Source organism: Pteropus vampyrus, unplaced genomic scaffold (assembly GCF_000151845.1).
Source record: "Pteropus vampyrus isolate Shadow unplaced genomic scaffold, Pvam_2.0 Scaffold943, whole genome shotgun sequence".
NCBI classification, from domain to species: Eukaryota; Metazoa; Chordata; class Mammalia; order Chiroptera; family Pteropodidae; genus Pteropus; species Pteropus vampyrus.
In genome coordinates, this window is record NW_011889724.1 from 1 (window position 1) to 11469 (window position 11469).

The window sequence follows — 11469 nt, forward strand, 5'->3', positions numbered from 1 at the left end:
TTTTTTTTTTTTTTTTTAAGGCAGTGCTTTTCCACCAAAGGTGTATATCAGAATTACCAGGAGGCTTTTCAGATCTATCTACATGTTTGAGCCCCACGTTAGCCCTAGATATTCAGAATCTCTAGGGATGAGACCTGTTTTGTAGGTGATATCCAACCTCTGCTTAAGAACTACCTACTCCTCTAAAAGATGACTGTGAAGGCTAGAGAGGGTGCTGAATCAGTAATATTTTTGACCAGGTCATCAGTTCTAAAATAAGTACTTAGGGAGAGAACAGATTTGGAGTCATAGGCCTGTATTAGAATTCCGACTATGCATTTACCTGCTAATAACCACTTTGGTCAAGTATTTAAATCCCTGCTTAGTTTTGTTGTGAGGAGTAAATGAAGACACATGTAAACTCTCTTATATTGAGCCTGGTCCTTAATAGGTGCTCCACTAAACAGAAGCAGCGTTTATGGAAAGTTTGTTACATGCATTTTCTCATTTAATATTTACCAGCAACCATATAAAGTATAATTCGTCCTGGTTTTATAGAGGAAAGTGAGGCTACAAGAGATTAAATAACTTGACCAGCCATTAAGAGGCAGAATCAGAGTTAAAAGTGTGATCTAGGAGTCTTGTACAATACAAGTTCTCTGAGAGAGCCATATCATAATGTGTGCTCACAGCCACCACCCTTCATTCCTTTTTCTAGGCTGGATTCATGCTGTGTATACTCCTACAGACACGTTAGTATTTGGAGGCAATTTTTTACATAGCTTCAATATCCCCATGCAATTAAAAATATACAACATTGAAGATCGGACACGGGTAAGTAATTGGTGTGACAATTAGATGTGATGAGGTTTATTCCATTTAAGACAAATGTAATAAGAAATTCATTGATAGTTTGTCTCAAAACTTCAACTTTTCTTTGAGTTAAAATGCAATGTTCACATTTTGGGAGCACAGAAAAGTTGTAAAAAGATCTACATGCTTGGTTTTGGGGGACTTGTTCTTTGAGGTTTTTGGTATTTTGGATTTTTATAGGGCTAGAGATAGACATTTGGTAATCTCTTGAGCCATGTGTTTCATTTTTATACTCTTAGAATAATTTGGCATAATGGGATTTTACCAGCTCAATTCACGACTTTAAAGTCACATATCTTTCTTTACTTTGATTACTAACACTCAAACCATTGTACTTTAATATGTAAATGGATACTGTCTTTTTCACCTTAAATTCTGTGAGAGAATTAAGCCCTGCAGAAAATGATTTCTATGTCTTATTTTCTCAATCTTTCCTAGGATGGTACATAGCTGACACCATTGTAGATGTATGGAGAAAAGTTAGTTCATTACATGCATTGGATACCTTAAGGCAAGATTTGGCAAACTTTCTGTAAAGGATCAGATAGAAAATATTGTGGGCTTTGTGGGCCATACAATATCTTTTGCAAGTACTTAACTCTGCCTTGTAGAATGAAATATTTAAATGAACATGGCTCAAATAAAATAAAATTTTATTTACGGATACTTAAATTTGAATTTCATATAATTTACCTGTGTCACAAAAATGCTCTTTTAGGTTTTTTTTTCCCCCCAGCCATTTAAAAAATGTAAAAAACACTCTTAGCTCATAGACCTTACATAAACAGGCACCTGACCAAATCTACTAGCTGCTATTTCCTGGCTGACCCATGCCTTAGGGGAAATAGGGCTTAATTCTTTAGCAGACCTTTGTTGGTGAGGGCTGAATTATATATAATTGAAGTATAAATGGTATTGACATTAAACAGCAATTAGCGTATAGCGTATTTAAGGTGTGACATGTTCACAACTTGCTCTCAAGAAGTTCAGCAAAATAATAATAGTTGATATGAATAGAGAGGTTAGCAAATGTGGGGAAATGTTAACAGTTGGCGAGTCTTGGAGAGGGCTCTAGACGTATTCGTGGCACTGCTTTCAAAACTTTTCAGTGGATTTGATTGAACATTTTCAAAATTAAAAATTAAAAAATAGCAACTAATGAAGAATTTACACCTTTAAGAAGGAATGGTCATTGACCTATTTACAAATGGTCAGATAACTGTTTTGGTGCCTATTTTGAAACATTTATTTTGGTTAGGAGCTACTTACTATCTTTTACACAGATTGGTATTTTATAGTATAGGGATTGCCCTATTACTCGAATTAAGAGAGGATATATTGCTTTTAAAATAAATTTTATAAAAGTGAATTTCTACTTGTTCATTAAGAGTAATGAAACTACAAAAAAATGGTAAGGAGTGTAGTAAGTTTGAAGTTGTAAAAATAGTCAAAATGTTTCAAAAGAAAAGTTACATCATTTCATAGTAAAATACTCTTACTTCATAATCATTCTGAGAGATAATACCACCCAACTGCTCTAAGACTCAATCTGAAAATGAGTTTTTAGAAAGCATTCCCCTTTTTTGGCTAAAAATTGCTATTATACTCATGGCTTAATTGGTTGTTAAGTTTGAGGGAACAGAGCGAGAATATATTTTCAATAGCATGGGTAAAATGAGCACCTTATCTCTACATGAAAAGGTTCCTGCAGACTGTTAAACTGGTCTTGATTTTTCTGTCTAGTTTTACTAGATTTTATCAGAAAATATCAGTTTCCGTATCTAACTAACATATTATTCCATTTTTCCTAAGTATGGTTTAATTCTTTTATTCCAAATAAGAAACCCTTCTGTATTTCTATAAAATTTCATTGGGTCCCCCACATATGTACACAAACAGCAATTTTTTAAATTACTTTCTACACCGACCTTTTATGTGCCAAATACCAACCTGGCATTTGTTTAGTATATTACTAACCTCTATAAACTTACAAAGTTTAATTTAACAGAGACTGTATAGAGATGTTTTACATAAAAAATATAAAGTATGTTGTAAATTTAAGGCAATGCTTTGGTTACTTTTGCCATACCAGTATAAAAATATACTTTTAAACTTGAATGTTGGTCATTATTTTACTGATAGTGCTTGAAGACTCAATAATTTTGTAATGAGGATTTTTAAAAATTTTCTTCAAAAAATTTGGACCTAGTTTTAGAAATTGATATGTTCTGTGGTATCTGGCAGCATAGGTAAAATCTAATGGGGCAGGTTGGGTATGTGATATCTTGGCTATTAATATAGTCTGATGAGTTCCAAGTGGAAAATAAAACTTTAGTGTCCTATTTCCTTCCTTCCTCCCTTCCTCCCTTCCTCCCTTCCTCCCTCCCTACCTCCCTACTTCCCTACCTCCCTACCTCCCTCAGCTCTCAACAGAGTCCCAAAGGGCTTTAGAATTTTAGGTTGTCCTGAACTTTTAATAAAAACCCTTTCAGAAAGGTGTTAATACACTTAAAAGACAAGCAGAGAAGCCCAGTGTATTATATTTAATTGAGGAGACCAAGTATCTAATAATTCTTGAGTCCCTCTTGCCCACCACCGCCACCTTTCCAGAAGTAAATTAATTTGATTTTTAAATAAGAGAGGAGGTACCTCTTCTTATTGTTAAAAGTTGTAGCCACATAAGAGACCCAGACCAGAGCCTGTCTTCTCTGTGTTGGAAAACCAGTGAAATGTACTTGCCTCTCCTGCCTGTGATGAGGAAAGAGATCTCATTCCACAGTGATGCCCTGTGACCTGGTAAAGGATTTTGAAAAGGAATTCCTATCCAGATCTCTTTTATTAAAGAAGACTACCTGACATAGAGCTTTGAAAAGGAAATGGGAACATTCTCAGAGTTGCATATTCAGAATAATTTTAAAAGTGTTGTTTTGCATCCTTTTGAAACATGGTCTCACTAAACAGAAGGTGGCAAACTGTGTTTAGGATAGTCCCCATCATTAGTCTTCCTCATTGATTAATCCATGCTAGTTGCCTTTTCCCTCACTTTGGTAGATCTGAAGGACAATTCTTTTTATTATTGTTCAGCTGGAATAATTGCATGCTGCTTTGGGGGAGAATGGAAAGAAAAGTAAAGACAGCGGCTCATTGGGCCATGTGGAGCAGTGATCTTGATGTGTGAATATACCGTCTTGGCATACTACAAAGGACAAGGCAGGAAAGCTGAGAGTTGATAGTGGGGGGAATACCCTGCCTTATGTCCTAGACTGGGCCTAGCAGGAGAATAATTCTCTAATCACACTTTCATAGATGTAAGGACAATAAAAACATTCAGCTTCATTGCATGTCTTCTTTTTTCCATTAGATTCTTTGTTCCATGGCCTTTTATTCAGGGTAAAACTATAGTAAAGACAAGTACTAAGTACTAAGTATGCCATTTTAGTCTAACAATGCTAAAGCAAATTTCTCAATTAAGTATATTGTGTCTTACTCTAAGTTGTTCTCTTTGTCCCAGAACTTTCTGATGCTCTCCTACTGAACCAAGATAGTTTTTTGGTTGTTCTGAATGGTCTTTTCAAGTACTTCTTTAGTAATTGTTCCCCAAGACAGACATTTTCTAGATTGACAGATCCTCTTAACTTGTTGCTCCAAACGCCAACCTAGCTTTGCAGGTTGACTGGAGAGTTTTTTCTAGGTTAATTATTGTAGTGATTCAGTTGTCTTACTCTCTTTCTTTGAAAATTGTTATCAGCTTGCTTTTTTTGTTATTTTGCTCCTATAGGTTCCAAATAAGTTTCGTTATCCATTCTACTATGAGATGTGTTGGTATGTGTTGGAACGCTATGTATATTGCATAACCAACCGCTCCCACCTAACTAAAGAGTTTCAGAAAGAGTCCCTCAGCATGGGTAAGTGTTCTGCCTGCGTGAACTTTCAAGACACCCTGGAAAACTGAGGGCGAAGCCATACTGTTCCTCAGAAGTTTTTATTTTTTGTCTTTTTACTTATCTGCCCGGAAGTACCAAATTCATTTGTTGGAGTTGAACACTGGTTACAGCTGCTCTCCTACCCAAGTGTCAATTACTAGGCTACATGAAATACTCTGGATCTCATCTCTGTGTGAGTTTGTTAGTCCTTCACTCCTCAAGAAAGTGATCAATTGTCTAATAAGTTTTATTGTACAAAGAATAGTCTTTGGCACAATAAAAACTAGGAATGTATCATAATATCTCTTACTATAGTCTAGGCACTATATACTACATACATTAAGTTACATACTTTTGAGGTAGGTATTTTCATTTTATAAAAGGGGACGTTACGGTTGAAGAAGATTAAAAAACTTGTCTATGATCTTAGTTAATAAGTGGGAAGGTTACAGCTTGAATGAGGCTGGTAAGACTAAAATCTATATTCTTTGTTTCCCTTTCAAGAGAAATATTTTATTGGATATCAGGATAGTTTTAGTTCTACATTTTTAGGCTGTTCCATGCCTTCAAGTGGAGAGGAGCCAACACTGCGGTCACATGTTTCATGGAATGTTCAATTCAAGCAAGATACTTTTTGCTTTAGCATTTTCCTCTGAGGATAGTTTATAATTCTCATTTGAAAATTTAAAATGCTCATTCAATACGTGAAAGCGAGATAAAGAATTATGTATACAGCTTGATCCTAATTTTGTTTAAAAATACATCTCATATCCATATGCACAGAAAAGATAGAAAGAAAATACATCACACTGTTTTCCAGGGGTTGGGGGATAAAGGATGACTTGTCTCTTTCTTTGTACCTTCCTGTATTTTCTAAATTATTAATTGTAAACGGTATTATTTTAATAATAAAAGACCAGTGAACATTTAAAAATTCTTTCATTAAAACTTTTATTTTCATTTTTTGTTTTATTAGCCATGTTGCTAGGATTTCAATTCCAGCGTTTAATATTATGACCAAAACTTTGAACAAAAACTGCTTTTTTAAAATTTTTTATATTTTTAATTAAATTTATTGGGGTGACATTGGTTAATGACATTATGTAAGTTTCAAGTGTACAATTCTGTAATACATCATCTGTATTATATTGCATTATGTTCTCAACACCCAGAGTCTAGTCTCCTTCCGTCACCAAATATTTGACCCATTTTACTCTCTTCTTTCCCCCCTTACCCCCTTTCCCCTCTGTTAACCACCATGCTGTTGTCTGTGTCTGAGCTTGTTTGTTTGTCCATTTGTTCATCTGTTGCTATCTGGTTTATATCCCACATGTGAGTGAAGTTATATGGTTCTTGTCCTTTTCTGACTTATTTCACTTAGGATCCAGCCATGTTGTCACAAATGGCAACGTTTCATTCTTTTTTATGGCTGAGTAGTATTCCATTATATATATATACTAGTCTTCTTTATCTAGTCATTCATCGAAGGACACTTAGGTTGTTTCCATGTCTTCGCTACCGTGAATAATGGTGCAGTGAACATAGGGATACATATGTCTTTACGAATAAATGTTTTTAAGTTTTTCAGATAGATACCCAGGGGAGGGATTATTGGGTCATATGATAGCTCAATTCTTAATTTGCAAAACTACTTTTTAAATATATGTGCTTCATACTGTCTGCTTTTTAAAAAGACAATGAAATCATAACCCCAAATTTAAGTTTGAATTTGAAACTAATTTGCAGTTATTTTCATAGGTGACTTATTTCTAGCACACAAAAACTGGACCTTTCCCAGGCTTTTGAAAATCTAGTTGACCGTTAGCTCAGTTGTCCTGCCAGCTCAGGATCCTATTTTACCTGTACCCAGATTTTCAACAGTGGACATACAGGTTGCAATGAGAAGAGACCATTTTAAAAATGTTACAACTTCATCATTTATAACCTCAAGGCCCCTCCTATGCTACCTATTTCTCTCATTGATCACATGGCCAGGTGACCTGTTCTTACTGCATTTTTTTCTTTATACTGGCAGATTTAGAGTTAAATGGATTGGAATCTGGAAATGGGGATGAAGAAGCAGTGGATCGAGAACCCCGGCGCTTGAGCAGTAGGCGTTCCGTCCTCACTAGCCCTGTAGCCAATGGGGTCAACCTGGATTATGATGGACTAGGCAAAACCTGCCGAAGTCTTCCAAGTCTGAAGAAAAGCTTGTCTGGAGACTCATCATCTGACTCTAGTCGGGGCTCCCACAATGGCCAAGTATGGGATCCCCAGTGTAGTCCCCGAAAGGACAGGCAGGTGCATCTGACCCATTTTGAGCTCGAAGGCCTTCGCTGCCTCGTAGATAAGTTGGAGTCGCTGCCACTGCACAAGAAATGTGTCCCTACAGGGATAGAAGACGAAGATGCTCTCATTGCTGATGTAAAGGTAAGAGTTGTTTATGTTCTGTAACGGCTACTGGTCTGGCTAGGGCAGTCAATTTCTTGATTCCAAGAGAGAGAGAACAGAAGTTTGGGATAATTTCTGGTTCAACCAGAGAAAAGTTAACATGTGCATGTGTATGTTTGTACTGCACGGTGTTTCTATTCGTAGAATAAAGTGAGGTCCCTGTTATGAAAATACTAACGTCTGTATCTTTAGTTAGGACTTAAATTTGGTTTTAAAAAAACAGATTTCAGGCTGACCCTAAAATGAGAGCCTGATAAAGTGTAAACTTAAGGTACCTTCAAATAAAGGAGCCTGTTTCAGAACAAAAGTGGCCAATAACAATCTCTAGCCATCTCACCCCAAGAGAAGAAAGAAATTGTTCATGGGTTATATAAAGTAGGTTTAGCGTATTTAGTTTCAAATTTATCTAGTATTAAGACACAAATATATTGGGGCAACTTCTGAGAAAAGTCATTTTAAACATAATGCATCCTATTGCTACGTCAGGCTTCTTTATGTTATATATGCTTTTTCTTTTTCAAGAGGTCTCTCAGTAATCTTCAAAGCCTTTCCCACCCTTCATATATTGGTCTCAAAGAAATGAGTTTATTTTTAAGGAATCCAGATTTGAGCTGTCTGAACTGGGAGTACTTTTAAGTCTTTTCTTATATGTAACCATTAATATGAACATACACCAAAAAGTGTCAAGCTGGAAATGGAAATAACAATTTTCTTTTTAAATCAGTATCTCGAACTATGTCTTGGGTGCAGGGTGTGGGTATGTGTATTAGAAAGCTAGTTCATAATTTGTAACAAGTGTTATTTTTAAAACCTGTCATATAGGTTATTTTAAGCCACAGAAGAATATATAGGGAATAATTATATATGTGACCTCAAGGAAGATGGGCTAAATATCTCATAGATTTTTTTTCCATCCCTGATTCCTAATGCAAGGTTTTCCTTGGTCACCACTAACCAGCTGAGGTGCTCCCTACTTTCTGCCAGGCACCTCAGGAAAGAATTCCAAATAGGACCTGAACTTTTTTTTTTTTTCAATGATTGACATTTTCGTTACATCTTATCGCTTACACATCAGTGAAAAGGTAAAAATTAGGTTAAAAGGAGTCTAACCTGGTGAGGTTGGTTCTCTCCAGTAGTGATAGGAGCTGGGCAGTTGGTTTTATAGTTTGGTTTCATAAGGTTTATTCTAGAAGAGAGGCAAGTGGTGTCATTATGGCTTGTATTTAGGAGGACATGACAAAGTTCTAGGTAGGTGTGGTCCTGTTTCTATAATGATTAATGCACAGCAGAACAAACTCAGCCATGCTTTTCCAGACTTACAAACTAGATCCCAGACTCACTTCCCACCTTCGAGTGAACAAAGAACATTTAGATTTTTTTCTTTTTCATTGTGATAAGACACATGTAATTATATTTTCCTGAGAATCCGAAGTAACATCTTTCTTTTTCTACAGAAGTTTACTACAGAAGTTTGTTTCTTTTCCTTTTCTTTCTTTCTTTTTTATGTAGCTGTTTCGTCACAGATGCATGTGGGAAACATTAAATTATCACTTGGGGGGTTAATTAAAGTATATAATTGCCCTTAGGAACTCTAAGAAAAACTGAGTTTATATCTCATTAACATTCTTTTGGTTTGGTATCTGTATTTCTAATTCATGAAAAAGAAAAATTTTTTTCAGTCCTAAGGTGTGTCTATAAGATGGATTTGACTCCATTGAATCCAGTTGTAGGAAACCATATTGTAATCCACTGAAGTGTCGTGATAGAAATATGCAAACTCCCTTAACTAAAGTAGTTATTAAGGATGTTTGAGGAAGCAGAATGGTAAGGGAAAATGTAGAAAGATTTTGAGCCAAATATTAAGCAGAGTAAAAGGAGGCAGCAAGAGGAATGAAAGTGTGTAGAGAAAGCATCCTTGTGTTTATCAGGAATCATGAAAAACATGGCTGCCCTCACTGGCTAAAATAAAGTGGCATAGAGACTAGAGCCTGAGGAACAAGTGGCCAGTGGGATGACTTCATAGGCTGACAGTGATTGAATTGTCCCTGCAGAGGCTTGTCCACACCTTCTCTTGTTTACCCAAAACCTTCGTCAAAATGCAGCTGATGTATCTGAAGACAACAGATTTAGATCCTAGCTCTGCAGGTAGTTTCACTTAAGATCAAATGGACTAATTAATTATTCCTACATTTCACTAGCTAAATTTAATCTGAGCTTCAGATAAGAGTGAGTTTAGAGCTTGAAACCTTTGAGAATCTGAGCATCCCCCAAAGGAAAAAAGCATTGAAGTGGGTAGGTGCCGAATCACTGCAAAGCTGGAGACTGCAGTGCTAGGGAACTTAGTGTTTGTAGCATAGGAGGCTACACTGCAGTGGAGGACGAAAGCAGGCGTAGATTACCTTTCCTCCAGAGGCAAGAATTGTTTCTTGTAGCTCTCACAAATAACTGGCAGATGAGAGGAAAAGTGGTGAGATGAGATATTCGTAATTACATATTCTCTGGAAGAAAAGTCAATTTTAGTGATGTGGTAAAAGGGCTTTGAGGATTTTAAAACGTTAAGTTCTACAGTGTTGAAGAAGGAATCATAGAATATAGAGTTGGAAGGGGATTAGATGAAAAATGGGGCATTAAAATGTGAGACTTATTGGTAAAGTTCAGGGGAAAGTAATCAGTATGCATAAAGTCCTGGTTAGGAGGAGTATGGGTAACCTTGAACCCTAAAAGTAGACTAAAGGTAGACTAAAGGAGTTCTCTCCTACTGTGAGATATTCTCCTGTTTCTAAAATTGAGAAATCGTGTACTTTGATAGAAGTTGAATAAAGAGGCAGAAACCTGGAGTGTAGTAAGTATGTACAGTCTCACTGATGGAAGAGAAAGAGTCTCTGTTCGTATGTGCATTGGGGGGAGGGGGAGGTCGGAGGAGGGCACATCAACTGGGTCACCACAGGGTGGTGGGAGTCAGCTAGAAGACTGAGTTTTTAACCAGACTTAATTATTTTATGTTATTTTGGTAATCAAAGAAATCTTAATATATGTACGTATGTAAAAAGAAGCTTTTAGCCTACCAATATATTTGGTTGCCCAACTCCTTAATGAAACAAATTCAGTATGGTTGAATATTTTTCTACTTTCTCGTTTGCTCTAAAACATTTTGATAAGCTTAGCAAACATGGGACTTTGAGGCAAGATACCAGATCGATGAAAGCCTGTTTTCTCCTCTATAAAATAACGTCTACCTTAGTGGTGCTGTTGTGGAAATTAATGATACTGTCACTAAAGTACTTAACGAGCAATCTCATTGTTACAGAAAAATTTTGGTGTTGCCAATCTATGAAATTCATTTATTCCACTCTGTGAATGATGCTTGCATACTCTGTATTAGGAAGCAGGCTTTGTGTTGGGGTAAATGCGCCAACAGGCCATAGGCTAAGCCCTGAAGGGGCTTACAGACCATTGGTGGAGTAGGCATTTAAGTGGGCTAAGAAAGTAAGTGCTATATATACGACAAACTGTTGAATTGTCTACTTGAAATTTATTTGGTTTTATTAATCAGCGTCACCCCAATAATTTTTAATAAAAAGAAAGTAACTGCATTCTAGGTTTACAGGCACTGGGCCTAACAGAGGGGGCACTGAGCGCACTGAACAGGGGGCGAGTGGTAGATTCTGTCTTGAGGGAAGGAGGTGCCAGTCTTCTTAATTCACCAGCTAATAAGCTTTCCCGTTAGATGATACAGTTTGATTACTACAACATTATAGAAATGGTAAAAGTTCTCGATTCATGAATTTGAAAATTGTTTTTTATGGTGCAATAGGCCGCTGCTGCTCTGATCTAACATTTTATTTTGTAATTATGATCTAAAAATTTATACTAGATTCCATCCCAGGAATATTATGAGACCGAAGCAGAGAGTTATGGTTGCAAATAAATACAGAAGAACTAATCGGAAATTTCCTTCATCTGACGCTAATAAAGAGAAGAGCTGGTAGAGAGGACCCAGTATAATTAGATCTTAATCCATTAAGCCAATTACAGATTGGAGGGGGACGGGATGGGGGCAGAGCAACCTGTATAAATAAAGCTTCATTTGCAGTTTTTACTGACAAGATATTTGTAATAATTCACACATTCTTACTGAGTAGAAAGTTTTAAATTTAACTCAGCTACAAGGCATAGGGGTTAGGTTAAAATAGATTTAGTTCTTTAAAATGTTTTCATTATATTCCTATATTATGTAATATCA